The following is a 22,225-nucleotide window of genomic DNA, read 5'->3' on the forward strand; positions in this document are numbered from 1 at the left end:
CTGATTTCTCTAGCTGTCTCTGTACTACACCCATCTTCCCTGACTGAGTTACATGTGAAATTCACAGTTGGCACCTCTAGCTTGCAGATATATTTATGTGGCTGTACATATTTTTATGTGCTGGAACTCTACTTTAGTAGAGCCCACAAGACTGATGAGTGAGGCAACGTATTTAAAATATACATTTTGTAAATGTGTTAATGACTACATGGGCTATAGGTCCCTGTGGAAATAAGAAAAGGCATTCTTTTAATAAACAATGGAGCGCATCCAGTTTTTCTTCCTACTTAAGTTATTTCCAGCACATTCACTAAAATGCTACCAGATTCAATAATATTTGTCTCTTTCTTGGCTTCTTACATACATAGCTTTCTTCCTTGACAACAAGTCCAAGATTTTTTGGAGCCAAAGCAGGAATGATGATGTGTTTTTGTTGTTGTTGTTCTTCTAACCAGCTGTCTCTGCTCATCTTGCTGTCACTAGGAGAAGACATCTGCTTAGTACATTCAATATTTTTGCTTTGATTCTCAACAGGGAGGTCAGAGCCTATGCAAAAATGTCCCCCAAATTATTTGTCACCATGAACGTTTCTTTTAAAGCTGGGGTACTCAGTATTCAGTGTAAATTCCTTAAAGAATTTGACCAATTGTCTTGTAAAACAAAGCACTCATGATTTTACTGCTAAAATCTGGACATGAGACATTCACCATTAGCAAGATATCGTGCAAGATACCAGATGGTGCAAATACAAAGTCTAGTGACTTTTGCTTTAATTATATCACATTACTCTGATGAGATACTATAAACTTACTTATTTTTCTTTTTTTCTTTTTTTTCCCCCCAATTTCGCTACTAAACTGAGGGCCAGAGAGTGAGGATTCTTAATGAAATGGTCAACTTTACTAATTGCATCTGCTAATTTCATCGCATTTCATTAGAAAAATGGTCAAGCAGCAGGGACTAGCAGTTTTATGGCTTGCCTGTGGACCCAGAGTGCTAGGCAGCTCTTTCTTCTAGGCACTAGCAACCCTCCTTCTTCATTAACCAAAGATCCAGTCTAGCAAAACACTTCAATCCTTAAATCCACCCCTGTTCAACAGAACACTTAAACCTAAGCTAAAATCTCACTGGACTCAAATTGGATTTAAGTATGTCCTTAAAATTAAGTATGCTACACTGGCACATTGCTCCACTGCCATTTTCAGTGATGGGATTTAGCAGTTTTACAAAGCTTTACCATTCTTTCCAAGTGCTGCACAGTTAGAACAGACAGCTATGGAGCAGAGCTGGGAGCAAAGCCTGAAGTGAGTGCAGAGGGGCTGATACATTTCTGAGAGACAATAGGAAGGGCCTGAGCTACCCAAAGCTTATCTTAGCCAAGAGTAAAATGACATGGAATTAATTAGGACTAATTGGCAGGTAAAATGGGGAGTTTGGTGAACCATGTGCAACTGAAAGATGCGTACAGAGATGCAGAAGGGTTTGATAATGGGCGCTATCTCTGATACACTAATGAAAAGTTAAGGAGGGGTTGTTGGAAATTGTATTTCCCCGTCAGTGAGAATTCCCTCGGGGCTCTGGCCCAGACTCGATCACTGTCAGTGATCTATGACATCCTAATGCCTGCCCAGCACATGCCTTGCATTCCTGTCTGGATGCAAACATACCTGCAAAATGGAGAATGACAAAACTTGGCCCGCTGCTATTCCTAGATTCCCTTTACCAGGCAACAAACATGCATGTATCTCTAAATCAGGAGCGTGCACCCTGGTTAGAAATGAATTCAGGCTTGCAGGTTGAGTGTTTTCTTTCCTCTCTGTCTAGCATCCATGCTGGTGTTTCCTCATTCCTTCCCCACTACCACAGGAATGCTATTGCTGTGAACTCACATTTGGCATGTGCTTCCAAGAACACCCTCTGGAGACTGAAGGGTCAAATGCACCACCGCAGCATGTCTTGATGGGAAGAGGCATCCTTGTGGCAAGGTGGGTGAAAAGTGCTGTTGTTTGGGGCAGAGGAGTCTCCAGTTGATCTAAGGCTAATTGGATCTGATCTTTGTCTGGAAATTAGGCAGCAACTCTCCTAAAAAACACACACTTAGTGTGTTTTCCAGCCTTTCTGGCTTTTACCCACGGAAGGATTAGTTCACCAGGTGGGCGACTTTCCTGTTGTTCTGGAATTGTTGCTCGCGAGGGAACACGTCAGATCCCCACGATTTCATCTGATTAAGAGTTGAATTGCAGCAAAAATGACTTAGGTTAGAGATAAGGAAAGCTTTTCTAACTGTGAAGCACTGGAACGGATCCTGGAGATATCCTTATGAGCAGACCAGGTGACCATCTGGCAAGTATGATTTAGGCAAAGCTGCTCCATCTTTATGGTGCGAGGAATTAATTACCATGGATTCCCAAGAGCTCTTCTAATCCTGTGTTTTATTTTTGTTTGTTTGGGTTTTTGTGCGTGTGATTGTTGTTGTTTTTTGATGAATTTGAATCCAGAATCTCACCAAGAAGGAGAGACCCAGACTCTGAAAAATGAGGTTTCATCTGCTGATTTCTGAAAACTTTGTACAGAATCCCTTTGCAAATAATCTGGTGGGAGGTTTTACTTCAGGCTGGTCGTGCTATATCCTTTCTTACACAGGATAAGCGCAGTGCAGAGCCTGCATGCGTGCTTTGGGCTTATAAGGGCTTCTGGAGACACAGGAAGGTGAACTGACTGGTCTGAAGTCATACAACACAGGAAAAGTAGGAAAAGAGGCCAGTTTTCCAGGCTTCAAGTCATGTACCTTAACCACTAAAAAACTTCATTTCCTTGAATTAATATTGGCCCATGCTGACTCTTGTATTACTGCCTCCTGAGTGGCCTATGCAATGTAAGGCATTTCAGTCTTTTGCTGTTTAATTCATTTTGCTGCTATGGTGCAGGGTGCGGTAGATATTACCAAAGGAATGATCGCATGTTGCCAGTATTTTTGATTCTTTCCAGGCAAAGAGTAGATTTTCACAGCCAGGCTCAACACCTTGAAGTTTCTACTTTCATTTCCAAAATGTATGATATTGGTCATGATAGGAAATTGAAAAAATAGAAAATTCACACAGTGCTTGACAAGGCAGTGACCGTTCTGGGCTGCATGTTACAAGGGTAATGGGCTGGGAATCAAACTTCCACCGCTGTGCTGCAGAGGATTAGTCACAGCTCACCTACCTGCAAAACGGAGGTAGTGGGAGTACTATCTCATACTTTGGAGGTCCAAAGCTTAAAATTGTTGAGATCATTCAAAGGAGGCTGCTATGGACGTGCAAAGTATCCTCTCTTCTGCTAACGCGACTGGAAAATTGCATAAGCTTGATGGATAAAGAAGCAATAATTGTTGGATAGGGGACAAGGAAAATATTTGACCACTGGTTTTCTCTGAAATACTAAATGGAGAACACTTGTCTCTCATCTTGGGCCAAACAGTTTTCTTTTAGTTTTCAGCCGCTTCCCCTAGATACCAGTTGATAGAACACAAGGACTGTTGCAGATTTGCAAAAAGAGGATTTCAAGGAGAATAATAATAAAAAAAAAAATTGCAACAATTCCTCTGTAAATCCACTTCTCTGGAGCACTACAAATCAGGACTCTGGCGAGAGCCACACCGTGCTGAGACTGACAGCCATTAGTGCCAGCGAGTCCCTCGTGATGGCTCCCTGACCTCTGCAGCAGAAAATACCATCAGGAGCATTCCTCGGAGTGCGATGAAGGAGCATGGCCTTGCAGCCTGGTGGTCTGGAAGGAGACACTTGAGCTGTAGCATCCCCCGGGTAGGAACTGAAGCCAGGCCTGCAGGGCCTTGAGCAAAGCCTTTGGCCACGCAGCCAGTGCCAGTGCTCCAGCCTTGCCCAGCAGTGCTTTAGGAAGCAGCCACGTTTGTCTTTCACAACAGGCCACGCTCGCAGCGTTATTGGCACTCTAGGTACACCTACAGCATGGGGCCCTAGTGACTCATATGCTATTCTGCTTTGGTGTTGGATCTCAGCAGGGTTTAAGCACGGGGTAGGCGGCTAGGGCAAGGCTGAGGTATTTCTAGTCACAGTGCTTAGAAAACTTCTGTGATGGGACTGAAAGGCTCGTACAGATTTAGCTGCACGATGGCATCTGGCCTCAGCAGTCCTCCCTGTCCCTCTGCAGGAATTTAGCACCCCTGGTGCAGGGGGCCAGCGCAGGACACCAAATAAACCACAGACAGATCGTTTGCAGCAAGGGCTGAATGTGGGATATGTCACAGTTCCTGTGCTGTGGGGCCTGCTGGGGAAGGGGTGCCCCTAAGGGTGCAGCAGCAGCTTCTGGGGTCTCCGATCTGCCACAGCAGGCGGGTCCATCCTTCCTTGTTTTAGATGCTTCAGCAGCCAGGGAAGGGCAGGGGAGGCTGGATCAGAACTCCAATCTTCAGCTTCTCCAGTCTTTTAGGCACTTAACGTCCTTTTTTGGGTCCTTAGGCGCAAACTTTCCCTCCTGGGGCTCTTAAGCAGCGACTGCGGACATTAAAGCTGGTAATGGGGCAAGATTGTAAACATCTTCTGAAAGTACACAGCAGAGCCCTTTATTGTCAAAGCGAAATACATTTGGAGCGCTTAAGAACTCATCCAGAGATCTCTTTCCAAATGAGTAAGGCTTGGCAGCTCTCCCCTCGGCCGCCTGAACGCAGCGTAACCCTGCTGCCTTCCCCTGCTCTTCAGGGCAAACCCAGTCCCAGGGTGAAAAACTGCAGAGACCCAACCTCGCTGTGCCAGGGGTAGCAGCCCCTTATAAAAACGATCCCACTCAAAAATCGGAATTATTTTAATCGCGGTCCTTATAAACAGCCACGAAACGGAGAGATTAGAAAATGCAGCTTCCCTTCCCCCCTTCTCCTCAGCGTGCTCGCCAGGTTTTGTTCTGAATCTCCGAGCAGGGCAGGACCCTGTATGGTAACCCCCAGCATCCCATCCCTCCCCCCAAACCTTTTTAACGTGGCTTGGGGAAGAAGAGAGGAAAAATCGAGGGGAAAAAAAAAAAAAAAGCACAGCAACTTTTTTTTTCCGGAAAAAAAAAAAAAAAAAAGTTGAACACCACCAGCATCCCGCGGGGCTGGGGGTACAGCGAGGGGATTTTTGGGGCTCCCCACCCCGAGTTTTAGGGCGATGCTGGCAGGGGTCGGTGCCGGTGGCTGCCGCCGCCCCAGCCCCGGCCCCAGCCCTTACATGGCCAAATGTGCCTGCGGGGAAAGGCAGGAATTTTGGGGCCTTGACGTCAGCCCCGGGCAGAGCTCAGCAGCCCGGCGGGGCGGGAGGCAGCGGCGGCCGCTTTCGCTTTTTGTTTCGGGGGGCGTCCCTCGGAGCTCCCAGCCCACCTCCTCCGCCCGGAGGGGAGGTAAGGGGGTGCCGGGGGGGTGCTGGGGATGCCGGATTGGGGTTTGGGGGGGTGGGCAGAGGGGCTGAAAGAGGCCGGGGGAAGAGGAAGAGGAGGAGGAGGAGGAAGAGGAGGGCGGAGAGGGGCGGCCCCGGGCGCCCCCCCCCGGCCCCAGCCCCGCCCCGGGGTCCACCCCCGCCGCCTCCTCCCGCCGCCGCCGCCGCGCTCGCCTCCGCCGCCTCTTCCTCCTCCTCCTCCTCCTCCTCCTCCCCCCCCGAGGTATCGTTGCGAATAATAACTTGCCCCCTTCCCTTCTTCTTCGCCGCTCTCCCCCCCCCCCCCCGCCCCGCCGAGGCAGCTGGGCAGCAGCTGCAGCCCCCGGCCGGAGCTGGGGAAGAAGTGGTTGGGGAGGGGGGGGGGTGGCCGCGGCTGGCTCCTCCCCGGTGCCCCCCCTCCATACCCGGGGCGAGCACGGCGCTGGGGTGGGAGCAGCTCCCGGGGTGGGCCGGGGGAGGGTGGGGAGAGCCCCTCGCTGCTGGTCCCGGTGCCCCCCCGGAGCCCCCAGCCCGGGTCCTGCCGCCCGCAGGTGCACCTGGCCCTGGGGGGGGACACACGGGGGTGGCGCTGCCCCCGAGTGGGCACCTGGCCCGGCCCGACCCCCGGTAGTAAATAATAAGTTGAGCAAAGCCCCAGCAGCTTTTTATACACCCGGGGGAGGCCCACCCTTCCCCAACAGGTAAGTTACGTAGAAATTTCCCACACCCTTACGTCACCCAGGGCTTTTCTTTTTTTTTTTTTCTTTTAATTTTTTTTTTTTTTTTTGGTTTCCCTCCCTCCCCCATTGAATTTTTGCCCTCCCCTTTCAGACAGACAAATCTGATTCCTGCCATTGTTCGGGGAGCGATCTCCACGCCCTGGGGCTGTGCTTGGGAGAAGGCAGTGCTCCGGAGTAGGAGGTGTTGATGGAGAAAGCTCCAGCTCTAATTGCGCTGGCTACTGTACCTCCAGGTGCAGCATGGCCCCACGGTTGGGTTGCGCTGCCTTCTGGTTTGTTTCTCTTTGATTTCTGCACCCGGGCGAGGTGGCTTTTTGGCCCAGCTGTTTGGTTTTGGGGTTGGGTTCCTGTCTGGTATCTGTCTCTGACCTGGGTGACTTGGTTACACGAAGTATTAAGAGTTTGTGGGAACCTCCAGGCTTGCTGATGCGTCTTCCTACGCATCCACAACGCCTCGGCCCATGTGCAGAAAGTGGTTTTGAGCCATGTGGAGTGTGAGCTCTCGCACAGGAGTCTCCAGTTTTGGGAAGTGCTCTAGATTTGAGAGATTCTTTCCTTACAGGACCCACTTTCCTGTAGAGTCTGTGCTTGTACCTTCCAGGAGTGATTTTGGGGACCAAATCTGAGAGTGAGCAGGGAGTCCCTGCGCACCTGGAAGTCATACAGCAGGTGGTGGCACACCAATTAATTGCCAATATGGGGCCTGAGGAAGGCAGAGGAACACCTGGAGCCAGAGAACAGGACACAACATTTCATCTATGTGTTACCAACACAGTTGTTCACGCTGGAAAATGTGGCTTGCTGTCCTGTGTGCAGCCCAGCCTGCTGCACAGCACAGCAGACTTGGGATGTGAGGGACTTTCTGGTTCTCCCCACCTTTGCTGCAGCAGGACTAGGCCAAACAAGGCTAAATAATGCTCTAGGAGATGGGTTTTCCCTCAGGAAATATTTCCGTCTGAGGTTAAAATGTATTGTGTAAAACTTCTCTCTGCCTATTGGCCTACTGTATCTCCTGCTGACACTTCATCCCGTTCACCTCACCCGTGACACTTCATCCCATTGCTCCTGAGTTTGTTAGTGCTGTTATTCCCCTCTTTCAGTTCCTCAGACATTGTTGGAGGGTCTTTCCCTAATGGGACAGGCTGTCTATGGGTGATGGTGTGGGTGGTGGCTCTAGGGCCACCCAGCAGCCAGCCCCTACCTTTGCTGTCTTGCCCTGCAAAATGGTGGGGCTGCCTTCAGTCCTGCTGCCCTTTAATCATTGAATTTTGTTTCTGCTCTGGGATGGTGGCAGTGCTAAATCCATGTTGGTGACGGTGTTGGCAGCTCTTCCAGCATCAGGTGCCTGCTGCACCTCGTAGGCTCTTCTGCCACCCTGGTGCTGGAGGCCCTGAGTGGAGCTGAAGGTCGGCGTAGGCTTTTGGGTACCTCTTGGCTGGTGCCTAGTCGTGGGTAGAAGGTGTGAGGTGACTTGGTTGGGCTGTGAAATGAGCTCCTTGTGCCCAGAAGACGTGTGGGTAGCTTTTTAGGCCTGCTTCCCAAAGGCCAGGCCCACCCCATGTGCTCCATGGAGGCCCTGGGGACATCCCATGGTGTCAGCAGTCCTGCTGTCCAGGAGTCCCTATCAGAGGTGCCTGTCCCTCGTAGTCTGCTCCATAAGCTCCTATGTGTAAATTGGGGACACGTCCATGGAAGTAACACTAAAACATTATCTCATGGCAGCTTTTATAGGTACAGGCCCAAACTGCGATGAATCGCTGCTGGTACAATCTCGTGTGAAACCAGGGCATACCAGCAAAAATGTGCCTCCAGACTGGTGGTCCGGGAGTGGTTTTCAGATCCAATATCCAAACGGTCGCAGTGAGGGTACAGAAAATCCCAGGTGTGCTCTTGCTGCCTTGTGTTGTGGAAACTTGCAGAGCAAATTGGACATCAAAGTGCGTTGTTCTGAAAATCGGCTTCAGCTGTGCTGCATTTCTGACGGGTGATGGGCTGCTGTCTTACCAGAATCAGGAATTGGTGTAGCGTAAGTCAAATTTCCAACTAATAAGTGCAGGTTCGGTGGTGCACTGCTTGCCAAAGCACACATTCCCCTAGGATGTTATAGGATGAAGCTCCAGAGCTGCAGCAGCGAGTTGGTGCTCAGCTACGGTCTCAGTGGAGCTGAAGTGCTTTTAAATACCTAATGATCATCAGTATATATTTTTAATTACAACATAAGTTGATTACAACGTAAGTACCAATTACAGTATGGTCAGAGTGGAGACACCAGTCACTTGATTTCAAAGCCTGACTGTTGCCTTATTTATTAGTGTTGCTGCTCGGGTTCATTAGTGTAATGTCTGACGACAAACTGAAGTGACTCCCTCCTGATTTGTGCAATCTGGTGGAGAATGTATGTGGTCTCGAATAGGGATAGCAAAAATGCTGGGAAGCTGGAAAACGCGACGGAGTTCCATCGACAGTTTGGGATTGCTCTTATGGAAAGAACACGCACTAGAAAGGTGTCACAGAGTTGATGAATGAATGATGAATTTGTGGAAAAAGGGTCTCTGTTCCCTTGTACCGGTGCTTGTGGGATATTGGAGCCAAGGTGAAAGTGGCTGATTGAAATGAACAAAATGTAAATGCTTTTCCACGTAGGTGTAACTAAAAGGTGGAATTTATCTGAGGACAAGAACGTAGCCAGGTCTGGAAAGAAGATAGGACAGCTGTAGGACTATCAGGTACATTCAGAGCTTTGCCAGGCAATAGTGTTGCCTCTTGAATCCTAAACATCTAATTGGAAAGAAAAGACCATTTCATGCAGGTTTCGCTGAAACTTTTGATGACTGTAGCTGGAGAAAAGCAGTAGCTTGGGGTGAGTGACAAATGGTTTGCAATAAGACAGTTTCCATGCGTCTGTGGAAACACATACCCTCAGGGTGCCTACAGTGGCTTCTCTGTTCCTTTGCCCATCATGGTTGTGTGAACAATGCATACTCGGTGGCATTTCAGTCCTTGTCGGGTGTCTGAAAGCCTGACCCGTGCAGCAGTTTCTCCTAATAAACTCTCTTGGCTGCTGGGCAGCGAGCTGGGAGTTGCTTACAGGCTGGTGGCTGGTCCTCTGTGCTCTTCACCCTGTGCAGCCTCTGGCAGCCTGAAGACTCCTGCAGCTCTGGGAAACCCTGCAGGTGTGGGGAAGTCTGAACAGTCATCCCTGAGGATGCCCTGAGAGCTTTTAGAGGTGACATAGTGATGACAAAGATGTGTGTTTCCTTTAGGTACGTCTGTGTCTCTAAGGCACGTTACTTTTTAGACTGAGGAGACGGCAGGGAAGCAACATGAATACAAATTCCCGTCTACGTGATCTGCCAGGAGTCTGAGATCCAGCACCTGTGCTCACTATATGCATGCGTGAGCAAGACAGCGGGACTCTCACCTTCCTTCAGTCCTCCACAGCCTGTTTTCTTAGCCGGGTAACTTCATTATCTCCCTCTGCTCTCACAGCAGGGTAATTCTGCTAAAAGCTAGAGAGCTTACTGGAACTGCAGCCACGTTTGAAAAGCAGGCAGGAGTGGGGGAGACAGAAACCGTAGCTTATCTGAGGATGTGGGTTATCTAAGAGACGGATTTGCAAGGAACAATACCTTTAAAAAGAGTGTGGGTTACGTATAGGAAAACAGAGGACTTGAAATAACTTCATGAACAACAGTTCCAGAGGAGGTCTTGGAGGCAAGATGTTGCAGTCAACTTCCACAAGTACATTGGGCCTCTCCAAAGCACAGTGCCAGTAAAGTACGAAGAGCTCAATGTTTTCCTCCTTTTAATTTTGGGAGCTTTTTGTTTTGTAAAACAGAAACAAACAGAGAAGAGAAAACAACAAATCAAACCGAAAACCACAGACCAAAAAAACCCCACAAAGTTAAAAAGCTTTTGACAGCTTGCGCTTGCCCAAGGAATGGGGGTTAGCTGGGTACAGGGCTCCACTCTTTCTGTTCCTCCTACTTCTGGGCACGGCAAGCAGGTAGGGTTCATAATGTTTCTAACCAAACATGAAAAAAAAAACGCTGCCCACATTTAATCGTTGTTATTAAGGTTACTGGTAGAGACACCTCAGTAGGGACTCAGCTTTTATCTCGGAAGAGTTGGTTTCGATCACGTTCTGAGCAAGCGCGAGAGCTGGCATGAAAATCATCATTTTAAGTAGCTGTCAGCAAGTCTCTGTCATTTTAGGTTGTTGGTATCTGTTGTTGGGATCTGTGGGTGACAGTGACACACGTGTGAGTCACTCATAAGCGCTCCCAAACTATTGCAATATGCTCAAGAAAGGAAAACAAACATCGGTGGAGTTGTGGGCTGCTGATAACCTTTTCTTAGAAAAAGATAGAAGCTTTTGAGCATTGCAGACTCAAGTGAGGATGTTTACTGCAGCCCTTGATGCCGTAAGGGAACCTTGTAATACAGAGATTCCTCAATAACCCCATAAATAACTTTGTTTGGTCTGGGTCGTGACGCTTGTGGGTCTCCGCCAGCTTTGGCTCAGTGTGACAGAGCTGACCAGCCCTCGTTGGGTTTGCCAGGTTAGTTGGAAGGGATTCCCTTTTGCATGTAGGTGGGTTTACACATTTGAGCATCCTCTGAGTAGGGGCTCTTGGCTGCCTTCATATCTCCCTGCTACCACTGTCCAGTGATGCTTCAAGGCAGGCAAACTTCCACCAAATCTTGGATGATTGTGCCGCCAGCGGAATAGTTAGTTGAGATTTAATATGGCCATTATCTTTAGGTAATAAAATATCAACTAACTTGCCATAACTATCTTGTTTAATGTCTATTAAAAGCCCCACATACTTCATTGACTGGGTGAAATTTAATAGAAGTTCAGCTAAGCATTTATTGCTTATTTAATTTAAAAATAAGTTGATCTCCACAGTTGGTAACAGGCACTGAGGATTTAATTAACATTCAGTAAACTACCCTGTTAGCTCTGAATTACACAGTCAGGTCTTGTTTATGCATCAATTTGTAACTCTCCCCTCCTCTTTAGGCTGGTGGATGCCATTGTCAGGAGCTGCAGTTGTTTCCTCTTCTCCCTTCTCCTCTGCCAGGTCTGCGAAGCAGGGATCCTACGTAGCACTGCTTGGTGACCAGCACCCTACTGCTTTTTGGGGGCTCCCTGGCAGCCTGGCCCGTTGGGCAAGGCAGAAAGGATGGGGGAGGCTGGTGGATCCTGGCACAGCCCCCAGAGAAGGGGCTGTGGGCCCAGCGGGATGGGTGCAGATGCTTTGCATGATGAGTTAAAAGCAGCCCAGCTCCGTGCTTGAGTTCTGCTGCGCTTAACAAATGTAAAATATAAAATACATCCTCTGGGGCTTTTTCAGCAACGAGGACATCTATATGAAACTCAGGCCGGTGAGTTTTCTGTAGAGAAACTTGGAGTGGTTGTTTCACAGGTGACTTGCAGCTGGCCCTGCTGTGGTCCCTGCGCTAATCGCACCCGGAGCGCTGTGCCTTGCGTCTCGGCAGTGCGTGCGCATCTTCCACGTGCTGCGCGCACGTACCCCGAGGAGCTCTCTCTGTTTCAGCAGTTTATTACCTCACCTTAACAGACTCGAATTACTCTACTTAATGAGGCAGGCTTGGATGAAGGCGAGGAGTCTCTCAGACAGTGTGCTTTACGCAGGGACTGGGTTGGGAGGTGATTGGATTAGCAGCTGATAAGTGGTTGCAGCTCCAGCTGCCGCATCTCCCCTGCCTTACGCGCTCTGGAGTCAGCGGTGTTCGTGTTGCAGCTCAGCCCCAAAGGAGATCAGCTGGCTTCAGTTTAACACACCTCATGGCTTGAGGTAGAGGCTTGATTTGCTTTTCATGGGTTTGGACAAATCTGGAGAGATACCTCAAGCTATTAGCGTGGCCAAGGCGAGCCTTTAATCTGGTTTCCCAAGAGCAGCAGATAGCGATTGCCCCAGCCGCGTGACGAGTCTGTAGTTAACTACAAGCGATGCACTTGGTTAAGAGAACGGTGTTAAAGCTGCAAAGTCCAGGTGCTTCAAAGCTACAAAATGCCAGGATGAAGGTTGTCAATGAAGCCTTAATTTGCTGCCCTTTTCTACTCCCCCCCAAGCAGGTATTATGGTATAGCCACTTAATTGCCAGGGCACCTCCTCTTTGTGCTCAGGATGGAAGGTGATGCTTAATGAGCACCTATTCACTTTCCTTTCTTTCTGTGCGGCATATGGCTCCAAGCCTTATTTCCTTCATACCATTCAAACCGAGGGCTGAAAGCAGAATTATTAATTTGCTTTTCTGGAGAACTCTTTGCTCTTTCGTGTGAGTGCTCTTCAAGTTGGGGTGACTTTTTGCGGTGCCCTCCTCAGGTGGAGGTTCTTGCTGTTTTACTGATGGGACACCAAGGCTTAGTGAGGAGTGAAGCTGGGAGTCTCACATCATCCCTGACACTGAAATCCAAGAGAAAGAACCTGGTTAGACCAGGGTCACTTGCTTTAGGTTGCAGTCATAACTGATAATCAGAGAAAAACGGCTGAAAAGAATTGTTTGTAATTATAGACTGAGTTTAGCATCCTTTTCACCCAGCTCTGGAGATTGCCCTGAACTGCTCAGTGCAGTTACATCTATCTTTACTGTCCATCTCCCTCATCTCTTCTGCTTTTATCTTCCTCTTATGTGTTATCATCATCCTTGACTGGGGGCAAGGGCTGTACTTACTGTGTGGGTCTCAAAGTGCCTGGCTTAGGATGGGAGCTGGGCTTTGCCCCTGGTGTTTGGAAACCAGGGCAGTTTAATCAGTTGGATCTGAAATGGGAAGTCCAGAAATAAACCACAAAAATGGTCAAGGTCCAGGTAATGTTTGTGTCTAGTAAGGTATTTCAAGGAATATAATAGGGATAATGGAGACTTTAGATCATCCGCTGTACATTTCTCAGTGTCTTGTTTTCCTGTGTACAAAAACTGCCATTTTTAAGGTACTTTAGGCTTCCTCTAGAGCTGTAGTGCTTCTCTGTTGCTTCTTGTCCAACAGACTATTTTGTGGGAGAGCTGCCTGTTACAATGCCTTGTTCTGCCTTCCCTAGCACAGTTCCACCCTGGTGTGCTCACAGAGGCTCCTCTTCTTTCCCGACTTCCCAGGGATGTGCGGAGCTGCATCTTTGCCATTTAAGGAGGGCTTGGTGAGCCTTCTGCAGAGTCAGTCTGAAATTCAAGTGCGTGAGTAATCCAGCTGAACTCTCTGCAGCTACTTGTGTGCCTAATGATAAGCAAGGGTTTAAGTACGTTCCTGAACCCAAATCCTAATTTGCTTCAAATGCAGACAGGGAAGAAACAAAGGGCAGAAGTGTTAAAAGTCAGCTCGGGAGATGTCTGGCTTGGTTTCTTCTGGAATAATTCTGTAGCATGCAGACTGGCAGTAGCCTTGTTGCAATAGACACCCTCACACGGTGCAGATCACGCTGTGAACGAGGCAGACAAGTTGCAAACCTCCAATAGTGGCATTAAGCAGTGAATTGTGAGTCAGAAGAGTATCTCAGAGGCTAGGAACGACACCTCGCACCTCTGTGCTACTGTAGGGGTGAGGGCAGTGTCCTTGGCACATAACGCCTCTTCCAGTGTCTCCCTTGGCCTACGAGAATTGGGAGTGAGGCCAGAGCAGCAGGTGAGCTTCAAGCAATACCAGTGAGTGTGCCTTTCCAAGGCACTCCACCCACCCAGGTATTTGCAGTGTCCAGGGCAAAGGATGGCAGCTGATGAAGTGCCTCAGCTCCTCGTTGTGTTGCTCCTGGCACAGCGTGTTTTACTCTGCTGCGTGGGAGAGCTGCGAACTTGGGGTGTGTGTGGAGGCTGTGGAAATCGGTGGAGAGCTGGAGAAGGAGCTACGAGAGCAGTGCTTGCTTCCTTACGCCACACGGGGATCCCTGCAGGGCGTCTTCATTTCTGAGTTATTCTGCATGAAGTTAGCTCCCATCCCCACGTTGCTCTCAGGATAGATATGTGCCATTATGTGATTTCCCCACCCCCTTTTTTGTTTTATTTTTTTATAAGTAGGTATCTTGCTGATGTTCCACCTCGGCTGGGGTCAGGACGCTCCCAGGGGTGTTGTACCCATACCCACACCGCTCATTCCCTGCCTGCTGGAGTTTCATCTATGCAGTAGCCCAAGCCTTTGATCTGTGTGCGCCCATGTTTTGTGCCTGGGGTGGTGTTTTAGCTCTTGCGTTGTGCTGTTACGTGCAAGAAGCGTGAAAGTGATCTGCTTGCTCCAGCTTTGCTGTGTTGAGGGCCGCTGTCTGCCCGCCTCAGCTGCTCGCCATACCTTGAAGGTAAATTGCAGTGAAACAGGAGCAACCTTAGGTGTTTTTCTTTTTTTTTTTTTTTTTTTCAACAGCTCTTGATGAATTTCCCATGTCTCAGATGGTTTGATTCATACCTGGTTAGGGGTGTGCCGTACTCCATGGGTGGAACTGGATGTACAAAGGTAGCTGTGCGTTATCAGGCAGCCCCACGTTGGATCATCTGGTCTAGTTCCAGCTGTTTTGGTGACTGCACCTTTTAGGACAGGAATACTTTCTGTTTGTTTTAGTTGTGCGCGCTCTACCTGCCGTGTGATGAATGGTAATGGTTCCAGATGCTCTCGATCTCCAGAGCCAGACCAGGCCTATCCATCTGGTGAATGACACCAGTAATTGTGGGCACGGTGTTGGCATTTTCCAGCGTTCCCCATTACCCTTCTCTTTATTTTTGCTTCCATGTTCCAGGATTACTCTTGTCTCGTGTTGTCCATGTCTCTACCTATGAAGGTGGCATCTTGGGTGAGCCTGTTGGTGATGGTACCCACAGGAGAGCAGTGAGCCTGCTGGAAACCTCCTGAAGCTGAGCAGAGGCTGTGCCTGCAGAGCAGCGTGGGGGTCGGGGAGCTCCAGCCCCGGGAGGTGACGACAACCCAGAGAGTGCTGAGAGAAGAGCAGAGCAATTGGCTTGGGGACAGAGAGCCTGATGGTGAAGGAAGATGAAAAGGATGTAAAAAAGTGTGTGTTAGCAGAATGTGACTAAGATGGAGACCTGATAAGTATTGAAATGTATCTGCGGAGGAAAGGAGAGCGGTAGCTGCTGGCAGAGCAGAGCTCTGTGCCTGGGACTTGCAGCTTGGTGCAGAGCACTTCTGAGTCACAGGAATATAAGGCTCCTGTAGCCCTGCCATCACAAACAATTACCGTGTGTAATCCTTTTTGCAAAGTTGCTCAGGTCTATCAGAAGCGTGGCTGTGCTCTCCTCTCTTCTTCCCGGGGAGCTTGTCTCCCTCAGTGCTCTTTATCCTGGCTTCTGAGCTGTGCAGCTCCTCCGTTCATTCCTCAGCGCTGAGTCACAGGAGGTTTTTGTGGGAGGGAGGGACACCCATGAGAAATGTGTAACTCGATGCAAAGTCCCTTGCCACGAGGAATCTGGGTGGCTGATCTGCAGAGTGGCTTGGAGCCCGCTGGAGACCTGTGGGGCTGTGGGTCTGTGTGACCTGCAGCCCTGGGGCTCCAGGGGGTGGAGTGGAGGCTGGAGGTAACGTGGGTTTCTCCTGCAAAGGTCAACCCATATGACATTTGGGGGTTCCTGGTGGAGCTGTCATATGCCAGCTCATTTACAATATTCACTTGTGCAATTGGATGGGGGTGAAGTGGAGGAGGGGAGCAACAGGGCTCACTTAAACCACCTGTAATGGAAAGCAGGCTGTGAGCTCTAGGAGAACCTCATGCCTCTGTCCTGGCTCCAGAAAGGGAAATCTGGCAGGGGAGAGATAGGGCCGTATGTGCAAATGCAGCCTGTGGGTTTAGGTCCTGGTCCAGCATTCACATCCATAAATAGGTCAGCCCCTTCCTTATGATAGCATTCGTGTGCACTCTGCAAACACGAACCAGCTAATCCCAGCAGATGTTCGGCAGCATGGTGAGCCCAGAAGGAAGTTAAATATCAGTGTGCTTTGCTAGAGAGGTGCCCGGGGTTCAAGGAGCACCTGCTTGAGGAACACGTCTGAGTCGGGATGGTTTTGGGGCTGTGTGGGCTCAGCTTTGCGTAGCACCTGCCCCCGTTACATCGCGGCTATGTGCAGGCTGAGCGTGTCCCCATCGACATCAAGTGCACAACTTCCTTCAGCTTTTGAGGGGAGAGATGGGATTTAGACCTACGTTTGCATGTGCACGCTTCATTAAAACCCCAAGAAAAGGAGGTGGCGGTGGATTTTATTTGCTGCCCGCCGTTCTCCACGTGCTAACGTGCCCAGCTCATGGTTGGTGCAGTGTGAAGGCTCGGTGTTCGTGGCTAGCCTGATGCCTTTGCTCGCCTCCCTCTCCTTCCCCAAGCAGAAACGTTCAGGTTTGAGATCTGTGACACCCCATCAGCTGCCAGAGATAACACAGCGCATGATTTTTTATTTTATTTTGTTCTGGGTGCTTTGAAAGATGATCAGAATGCTTTAGACTTTGGGCTTTCTCGTTCAAAAAGGGCCAAGGATTTCACTCGCTTCTCCTGGCTTCTCTTTTGTGCTCTGGCTCGATTGCTGCCCCGATTTCCAGGCAGAGTTATAATTACAAGGCTGCTGAGCCGAGGGGGAGGCAGCAACAGGATAGGTCTGGATTAAATAAATAAACCAAGGACTTTTTGCAGGTATGTCCTTGCTCAGATCCTTGTCAGTCCCTGTTAAAAATGCATCACAGCTTGGGGTACCAGCATGCGCTTCCGTCTTCTCGGTTAAAGCTTCACAGAGACTCCTCAGGACACTTTCTGCCGTTCAGCATCCCAAGAAGAAGCCTCTGGTGTCTTCTGCTAGCACGCAGGCCGTGGGCAGCTCTTCTGTCATCGTCCTGAACCTGCTCCTGGTGCTCCCTGTGTGCCAGGCGCGTGCATCTGACTTGCCCCGTGCTTTCTGCCGCCGCTGCCCGGCCTTTTTGTCTGCATTGGTTTAATTGAGTGAGGCGCTCGCGGGAGAAGCCATTCATTCCCCTGGTAACTGTGCTCGACAATCAGAAGTTATTCTGGGGGTGAAGGACTGGTACAGATTTGTTTTCCTTGGCTGCAGCTCCGTAGCCCCTAATAGTTTCTCACCAATATGAACCGAGAGTGACTTGGTTTGAGGCTAATTAAAAGCCAAAAGGGTCCGCAGCCCTCTCCAAAATAATTACCATCCTGGGTGAATGGGAGGAATCTCTGCTTCCCGTTTGTTTCCAGCCCCCTCCCTTTTGCCACTTTACTCTCACGTTGGCCCTGATGTGCTGTCGGAGCAGCTGTGAGTTCGTGGTTGACCCCTTTCTCTGCTGAAATTTTGGCTTTTGGACGAAAGGGTAAATATGGCAAAAGGATGGGGACATTTTATGAAGCACAGTTGTTATTTTGGGGGGGGTGTTTGGTTGATGGGAAGCTACTGAGAGCAGCAGAGGGGTGTGTGTGTACCCCGTGTGCAGGAGCACTTTTTGTCCTGACTTTTTTATGGGTTAGAAAACAAAAAACCCGATGTTTTGACTGCGCCTGTGCGCTCATTACCAGGAACTCTGAATGCAGCAGCTGGAGTTCCTAGACAGCTCGGTTTCTCTCAGTAATGGGTTTCAGACACACGTTAGCTTGGATTCCTGCATTGTTCAGGGCTGGTGATGCAGTGAAAGGTGTCCTTCTCCTCCCGGTGTGCTCCGTGTGTGCGTGGCACCCATCCTGTCACCGCCGGGGCTGGGACTGCCGTGGGCAGGAGGGCAGAGCCCTCTTCCTTCCAGGTGTCCCCAGAAGTGTTCATGCTCGTCCAGCGCCCTGTAGCTCTGTATGGGAACAGACAAAGGTCTCCACGTCCCATGCCCAGGGGTCGGGCGGGTTCAGCTCCCCCTGCAGCTCCTCAGGGGCACATCCACCCTGAAGCTGGTGCTGGCTGCCCGCGGTCCCCTCCGCAGCTTCTCCACGTGGGGCACAAAACCATCCCGAGCCCTCTTCATCCTGGAGCTGCAAGGAGCAGCAGAGCTGCTGCTGTGGCTCCTTCATCCACCAGTTTCCCGAGGCGCTCTCTGCCCGTGCCCCGAGGAACATTTTTTAATGCAGATGGAGTGCCCTGTTTTAATTGACTAAGAAAAAAGCACACGGAGAGGGGGGGGATGAACTCATGACCTTGAGATAAATGGTTTCTTATTGAGTCCCCGGGCCCCTCAGCCGCCCCCTCTTCTGAGAGCGGCGCAGTTTAATCAAAGGTCAGGGGTTTTGTCTTCTTTGAGAGCCTCAGCAAAAGAGGGCCGGGCGGCTGAACTCTCCTCGCTCTGCCGTGACTGCAGTCATTCTTGCCCTGTCAAGTTCCCATTGAGCTCGCCCTGCTTGTTTTCTGTTCCTGGATGACGCCTCTGTTGACCTTCTCTGGTCCCTGTGAGTGCTGATAAAGGCTCGGTGATGGAGTCAGCTGTGTTTCTGAGGGATGTAACTGGATATACGGCGGCTACAAGCGAGCGGCTCATGCAAGGCTGCTGGTATCCTCTGCAGCGTGTGGCCTCGCTGGTTTGGGAGGAAATCATCCTCCCTGGCCAGCTCTGCCCCCAAAGGTGTCTCCTGTTTCAGGTGGTATCACCAGGTGCCACATGGCTCTCCGAGGTACCTTTCTCCCCATCATTTTATGCCCTGTGGTTCCTTCTCGGGTGGCAATCAAGCACGTGGCCGTGACTCTTGTGATGGGAGCAGTGTGAATCTTTCTCCTCTTCTCCTTCCTCCCTCCCTCCCGAGTGCAGTTTTTAACTCTCCTCGAGCCTGGTGTGGAGCTGGCCAAAAAAAATCCCGAAACAGTTGGTTTGTGAGCTTACAAGCCAGCTTCGGTGCCAGCAGTGAGGTTCCCACTGCCGAGCTGAGCGCGGTGCAGTCGGAGGAGGTGAGGACGGGGCTGGCCGTGGCGTTGCTCTGCCTGCTGCCCTCGTGAATCGCAGCAGCGGGACGGAGGAGGGTGAGGAGACTTTCCCTGGTCTCAGAGCTTTCCGTACCTCGGCATGGTGCTGCACCCACACGCTGCAGCTGGCCTGTCAGACAAATAGGCCAAAATACAGTGCTCAGGGCAGCAGGCTGGAGGATTTCATGTGACAAAGCTGTGGAAGAACGTAAAGAAATGGGAGTCAAGAAAACGTGGTGCTGAGAAACTGTCAGGTACCGGGCAGGTGTGATCTCTGCCTCTGAGCACTAAGGAGGTCCATTGAGGGAGCTGAGAGGTGTTTAACTGATAACTTCGCCGTTCTGCAAACCAGGAGCTTCTTTCCTTCCATGAAGAAACACAGAAAAATAAGTTGCACTGGTCCAAGGGTACGATTGCTACAGCCACTGATGGTGCCAGGCAAAAAGGAAGGAACTGCAGCTCAAGTCCAGCGTATCGACTTCTCCAGATCAAGGAAAAATGGCACCGAGTGGCAGAAGACTTCTTATTTTCAGGTTTTAAGCAGAAAAAGGTTGTTTTTTTTTTTTTTTGAGCTGTGTGCCATCCCAGCAGCAGGTGACCACGTTGAGTGGAGATGGATGGGCGCCTGACAGCTCCGCCGTGGGACGGCGCTCACGATGGTGCTGAGCTGGGGATTAAGTTCGTGTTTCCTTTCCATTGTAACGCCACCGCCTCAGTTGAGCCCCTGCTGTTTTAGGACCAGGGATGTCATGCAGCACCTTATTTTAGTCATCAGCAGCAGGCTGAGGCTCGGGCACCCTGCACGTGGTGGGAGCGATGCTCAGGTGTCCTCTGGGGGAGGCGAGGGGCAGCGGCGGCTCACCCCTCGCTGGTCCTCCCCGACCCCAGGGAGGAAAAGTGAGTGACCTGGCTTCTGGCTGAGGTCAGGGTAATTTAGGAACTAACTCAGCTTTCTAATACCTTTTTCTTGGTCTCAGTCCCCATCTGGTTTGGAAGTAATGGGACTTTCTTGTTCGGAAGGTGGACGCATGCACAGGCATCCGTGTTCCTCCCTGTTTTGAAAAGTGGTAAGAGCAGTTATTAGGGCTTGTCAGAACGTCTCCAGAATTTTTTATCTATATTTGGTATAAATGACTCTTTTTCTGAAAATGGAGTTTTCTGTGGGAAGCACCAGCCTGCAACTCAGTTCTTCTTTTGCAGAGGAAAAAGGCACTTTTTCATTTCATTCTTCCATTTGCGATGGTAACAACATTTGCTGAAAACAAAAATGTTTTCATGAAAAGTGGTCGGTGGTAATGCTGCTCCCCTTGGCTGGCTGATTGCCACACTTCCACGTTAACCTTTGCCTCCCTGCCCCCATTGTTTTTTCCTCTGTTTTTGAAGAAAATCGTGTCCTCGGCCTCAATCCAGCTGTTTAGAGAGAGGAGCAGTGGAGCAGCTTTTTCATTCGAGGCCCCCCTCTGAAGGTATTCATTGCAAGTCCAAAACTAACAGTTAGTTTTAAAAATACAAATATGAAAGATATAAAAATGGAAGAAGATATAAAAATGGAAGAAGATAATGAACGCTTAGGCATCCTTGGAGATGGAGGTGAGAAGGGAATGGACATTTCTAAAGCAGATGGAGAGATTTTTTTGGTCCTGGATGATTGCTCTTATTTAACCATCGCGATGGATTACGATGCTTTTGGAGAGATCCAGCTGGGCCAAGAGGACGTGTGAGCAGGGAATCCAGTTCACTGGCAGGTGTCTGTTGCTGTTTTCAAATGACCTGGCAGAAATTGGGTAAAACAGAAGCTTTGAACCACGAAGACTGTCTTGTAGGCTCAAAGTTTCAAAGGTTTAATTTACAAAGGGTTTTAAGACGAGCAGTGAGAGAGCCCACCTCTGCGTCAAGGGTTTTGTCGTGGCAGGACCCAAGCAGACCTGGGTGAAGGTAACCCTTCCATCAAATTCTTGCCATTTAAAACCCAAATGGATTAAAGGAGATATTACTTTATAATGCAACTTAACTTCTTCATTTCCATTGCAAAGTGACACCATTAGACTGAGCAAGCGTGCACAGAAATGCCATCTCTGCTCTAGATCTCAGCTTAAGCGTGGGCTGCTGGAGACCCGGGGCTGGGACTGGGGAGAGCCAGAGGCCTTCATGGCCCCATGACTTGGGGTGTAGCACTTCTCCTCTGCTCCCCCGTGCTCTTCTTGGTCACTGTTGGTCTGTTTTTCTTTACCAAGTGTCTTAAGACTCGGGCATCGTGTTAGGGCAGTGTTCTGCCTTGTGAGTCTGGCCGTTCCTCAGGGAAAAAAATGACATTTTTGGGGGTTTTGAATTGCAAAGCATTATGCTTTGTTTGAAACCCCAGCTCTGTGGTGCTCCAATACTGCATGCGAACTGGAAAGCGAAATCAATTACCCTTCTTTGATCGAGAAGCCGGGGTGCATTCGAGTGAGAAAGTGAAACTGCCCCCCTCTTGCTCCAGGTCGCTGCAACCAGCCTCAGTGAAACGCAGCCAGCAAACGGGGCCTGTGCGTGTGTGTGTGTGCTGGGGGGGAGATCAGTGGGGCTGCTCTGAAAATCTTCTGCTTCCAGTAGACCGGGGGAGTGTGAACAGCGTGAGGCCGGCAGCCTGAGCCTGAAAATCCAGGGTCCGATCCTGGTGTCGATTACAGAGCCGTAAATCACGGGCAGCGCTGCTGGCAGCCGCGGGGAGCTGCTGAAAGGTCACTGCAGAATGGGACCCGCGGGCTTTCTGGCATGGGCACGCTGATTCCTCTCATTCCTTAGCCACCCTGCTTTCCTGGCCATCCTTTTCAGTGCTTTGTGCAGTCAAAAGGCGAGGGATGTGACATGGCTGCTGCTGGAGCTGGGTTCCTCCTCCACTGCTGTCCAGATGCTGCAGCTGAGAGCCGCTGGGGTGGCTCCTGGGTGCTGCAGGTAGGGCTGTCACAGCTTCCCCGGCCACTGCTCGAATATGTTGTGCCCCAAATAATTTTTCATGTATTTAATACAGCAATCGCTGTCTGGAGAGGCCGGATCCCACCCCACCAGCGCTGCCAGGCCCGAAGGAGCACGCTGGAGCAGTCTCTGCCTCTTCCCCTTTCACCCCTGCTCCTTTTTTCCGCTTGTTTTTGGTCTCATTTTATGAACCCAGGGACAAACCTGAAAATCAGGTGTGACAGCAAAGATAAAGGTGAGTCACC

General features: G+C 50.0%; 1 protein-coding gene across 20 annotated transcripts in view; it reads left to right on the forward strand.

Annotated features, from left to right (window-relative positions):
- The window catches only part of LPP (LIM domain containing preferred translocation partner in lipoma), a 381,405-nt gene that overhangs the window by 45,032 nt on the left and 314,148 nt on the right, over nt 1-22,225 (forward strand). For 6 of the 20 annotated variants that reach the window (XM_068692512.1, XM_068692520.1, XM_068692509.1 and 3 more), the window contains exon 1: nt 5,516-5,652. The exons of 2 other annotated variants lie outside the window; for them this stretch is intronic. The gene's annotated coding sequence lies outside the window, so the exon portion shown is untranslated. Of the gene's footprint in view, nt 1-1,866; nt 1,986-5,098; nt 5,395-5,514; nt 5,653-5,719; nt 6,110-6,239; nt 6,382-22,225 lie in introns of those variants that run through there. 12 more of the 20 variants (XM_068692522.1, XM_068692514.1, XM_068692521.1 and 9 more) reach the window with 6 other exon arrangements.

Source organism: Anas acuta, chromosome 9, assembly GCF_963932015.1.
Source record: "Anas acuta chromosome 9, bAnaAcu1.1, whole genome shotgun sequence".
Classification (NCBI taxonomy): Eukaryota; Metazoa; Chordata; class Aves; order Anseriformes; family Anatidae; genus Anas; species Anas acuta.